The 4,188-nt window shown below is 45.7% G+C and overlaps 1 non-coding gene across 1 annotated transcript; it reads right to left on the bottom strand.

The window, feature by feature from the left end:
• Window positions 1-2,116: 2,116 nt before the first annotated feature.
• Trnas-cga (transfer RNA serine (anticodon CGA)) lies at window positions 2,117-2,191 on the bottom strand. The gene has a single exon. It is a non-coding gene; the product is annotated as a tRNA-Ser (tRNA).
• Window positions 2,192-4,188: the final 1,997 nt, after the last annotated feature.

Here is a 4,188-nt window from a genome sequence, read left to right as displayed (position 1 = left end):
AAGAAGTTGTGTGGAACTATGAAAAAAATAAGCAAAATATACAAACTGAGTAGTCCATGGGAAAGATAGGCAACATCAAGGATATTATGAGCTCAGGAGCGCCGTGGTCCCATGGTCAGCGTGAGTAGCTGCGGAACGAGAGGTCCTTGGTTCAAGTCTTCCCGCGAGTGAAAAGTTGACTTCCTTTATTTTCGCGAAGTTATGATCTGTCCGTTCGTTCATTGACGTCTCTCTTCACTGCAATAAGTTTAGTGTCTGTGTTTTGGGCCCGCACCGCAAAACCGTGCGATTAGTAGACGAAAGGACGTGCCTCTCCAATGGGAACCGAAGACATTTCATCGCAAGGTCATAGGTCAACCTATTCCTCCACAGGAAAACACGTCTGATATATTCTATACGACACTGGTGATGGCATGTGCGTCACATGACAGGAATATGTTGTAGACCCACCTAACTTGTACACTTGGCGAATGGGTAAAAAGATTGTTCTACCTTGCCCGATTTAGGTTTTCTTGTGGATGTGATAATCACTCCCAAAAAAAGTGATGAAAACATAAGAGTTTGTCACATAAACTTTAACAAATGAATGCAACAGTTTCACAGTCGCACAGTTTTCCCTGTTCTCTGTCAAAACATATGTTTTTAACGTTTTCAAATTTTTACGTGTGTAGACGGTCAAATCCTGCATATGTCCAAGCAAATCTGAACATGTCCTGTAATTTTGGAGAGTGAAGTTGATTATGTGTGAGTGCCTGAACTTTGATAATTGTCTGAAAATAAAAAATTGAACTTTTCACCCGAGGGAAGACTTGAACCAAGGGCCTCTTATTCCACAGCTGCTCACGCTAACCACGGGACCACTGCGCTCCTGAACTCACCTTACCCTTGATGTTGCCTATCTTGCGATTGATCTGTATTCAGTTTTTCAAGGCCTATCCACTGTGCCAACTTATAACTAAATCTGAGGGGGATGCGATGGGGAGGTTCCCTTGTAAGAACAACACACTCATCCAAGCCCGATGGAGGACTCGAACCTCCGGCGGGAGGGGCAGCGCAATCCGTGACATTGTGCCTCTAACTGCGCGGCCACTCCGCGCGGCTCTTCGGATTGATGATGACAACCGACACAAGTTCGTGTCACTTATTGAACAACCTGTAGCTATAAAGAGTGCTGTGCCTGAGTTAGCAGAGTGGCTGATGAGTGAAAGACGAAGGCAGCGTGGGGCGCGTGACTCCGGCAGCGGGCGTCGATAAAAGAGCTAGAGCCAGGCTAGCGTCGGCGGCCGGCGCAGCTGCGATCAATTGTCGCCCGCCGTGCGACGTGCGTGAGCCGACCGGCTCGTGGCAGAACAAAGCGGCGCGGGCACCGGCTGCCCTGCCGACGCGTCGAGTAAACAAAGATCCATTATTAATAGGCGAGCGGGAATAGCGCCGCCGGGTGTCAACCACAGCGGCAAACATTTTATCCGTCCTGTTACAAAGCCAAAACCTTGGTCAGTCTGTTCAACATGTCAATAATAAAAATTTAGGAAACTTTTAACGCAAGATTTCCTTCCACCTCAGATGAGTAATGAGCACTAATGGTCGTTAAAATGCACTTCCGGCTACATTAAACAGCGTTGACAGCTTCGGTACTGAATGGACAGCTTTATCAAAACATACCATGGTTGTTAGTTCAGAGACCGGTGTTGTCTTCTTTGTGTATATTCATTTATTCATTCGTCCCTTGATCATCGTGGAGAAAGATGACAGATACGTCAAAGTGTATTTACACACCAGACTTTGCAGGAAAAATTACAATTTGAGCACTCGGAACGCTTTCACATTTTTTAAAAATTGCCTGATAGTCTGTTGTACAGCAGGCACCCAGCTTTAGCAGCTTCTTTATCAGCCAGTTTTAAACGGGTACCGTTCATGTGTGTTTCAGTCTTGAGCTGTAATTATGCCATTCTCTGTTTATCAAAGGTCACTTTGAGATGTTTGATTGTTTTGTATACATACTAGAGTGAAAGTTGTAACCTCTTCGAATTTGATTTTATAGGACTTGTATATATGTACATTTGCTGCCCTACGTAATGCATATTGTCGTTGAAACTTCCTGGCAGATTAAAACTGTGTGCCCGACCGAGACTCGAACTCGGGACCTTTGCCTTTCGCGGGCAAGCGCTCTACCAACTGAGCTACCGAAGCACGACTCACGCCCGGTACTCACAGCTTTACTTCTGCCAGTACCTCGTCTCCTACCTTCCAAACTTTACAGAAGCTCTCCTGCGAACCTTGCAGAACTAGCACTCCTGAAAGAAAGGTAGAGCGCTTGCCCGCGAAAGGCAAAGGTCCCGAGTTCGAGTCTCGGTCGGGCACACAGTTTTAATCTGCCAGGAAGTTTCATATCAGCGCACACTCCGCTGCAGAGTGAAAATCTCATTCTGGAAACATCCCCCAGGCTGTGGCTAAGCCATGTCTCCGCAATATCCTTTCTTTCAGGAGTGCTAGTTCTGCAAGGTTCGCAGGAGAGCTTCTGTAAAGTTTGGAAGGTAGGAGACGAGGTACTGGCAGAAGTAAAGCTGTGAGTACCGGCCGTGAGTCGTGCTTCGGTAGCTCAGTTGGTAGAGCGCTTGCACGCGAAAGGCAAAGGTCCCGAGTTCGAGTCTCGGTCGGGCACACAGTTTTAATCTGCCAGGAAGTTTCATATCAGCGCACACTCCGCTGCAGAGTGAAAATCTCATTCTGGAAACATCCCCCAGGCTGTGGCTAAGCCATGTCTCCGCAATATCCTTTCTTTCAGGAGTGCTAGTTCTGCAAGGTTCGCAGGAGAGCTTCTGTAAAGTTTGGAAGGTAGGAGACGAGGTACTGGCAGAAGTAAAGCTGTGAGTACCGGGCGTGAGTCGTGCTTCGGTAGCTCACTTGGTAGAGCGCTTGCCCGCGAAAGGCAAAGGTCCCGAGTTCGAGTCTCGGTCGGGCACACAGTGTTAATCTGCCAGGAAGTTTCATATCAGCGCACACTCCGCTGCAGAGTGAAAATCTCATTCTGCATATTGTCGTTGTTGTTGTTGTCGTCTTCAGTCCGAAGATTAGTTTGATGCAGCTCTCCGTGCTATTCTATCCAGTGCGAGCCTCTTCATCCTCGAATATCTATTGCAACCTACATCCTTCCGTACTTATTTCTTGGTGGTGATGGTGGTTAGTGTTTAACGTCCCGTCGACAAAGAGGTCATTAGAGACGGAGCACAAGCTCCAGTTAGCGAAGGATTGGGAAGGAAATCGGCCGTGCCCTTTCAAAGGAACCATCCCGGCATTTGCCTGAAACGATTTAGGGAAATCATGGAAAACCTAAATCAGGATGGCTGGAGACGGGATTGAACCGTCGTCCTCCCGAATGCGAGTCCAGTGTACTTTTTTCTTGGTCTCTCTCTACTACTTTACCCCCCCCCCCCCCCCTCACGCTTCCCTCCAGTACTAAATTCCTGATCCCTTTACGTCTCAGAATGTGTCCTACCAACCGAGCCCTTTATTTGGTCAAGTACTGCCACAATCTTTCTGTCTCCCAATTCTATCTCCTCATTAGTTACACGATCGACCCATCTAATCTACAAAATTCTTTTGTACCATCACATTTCGAACGCTTCTACTCTCTTTTGGTCTAAACTTTTTATCGTTTTCCGTACATGGCTAAACTTAAGTCAAATGCTTTCAAAAAAGACTTCCTAACACTTAAATATATGTTTGATGTGAAGAAATTGCTTCAGAAATGCTTTTCCTGCCCCCGTCTGTCTACGTTTTATATCCTCACTACTTTGGAGTGTCTCGTTTTCTAATGTAATTCGCTTAGTATCACCTGATTTAATTCGATTTCAAGCCGTTCTCCTTGTTTTGCTTTTGTTGCTATTCATCTTATATCCTCCTTTCAAGACAATGTCCAATCGTTCAATTGCTCTTCCAAGTCCTTTTCTATCTCTCATAGAATTACAATGTCATCGGCAAACCTTGAAGTTTTTATTTCTTTTAATACCTACTCCAAATTTTTCCTTGATTTCTTTTATTACATGCTCAATGTAGAGATTGAATATCATTGGAGATGGATTACAACCTTATCCCACTCTTTTCTCAGTCAATGCTTCTCTTTCATGCTACTTACAACGACCATCTTATTTCTTTGCAAGCTGCAAATAGCTTTTCGCTCCCTGTGTT

This window comes from Schistocerca serialis, chromosome 5 (assembly GCF_023864345.2).
Source record: "Schistocerca serialis cubense isolate TAMUIC-IGC-003099 chromosome 5, iqSchSeri2.2, whole genome shotgun sequence".
Taxonomy (NCBI): domain Eukaryota; kingdom Metazoa; phylum Arthropoda; class Insecta; order Orthoptera; family Acrididae; genus Schistocerca; species Schistocerca serialis.
Note: the sequence above shows the minus strand (reverse complement) of the source record. Positions and strands in the feature narration are given on the sequence as shown.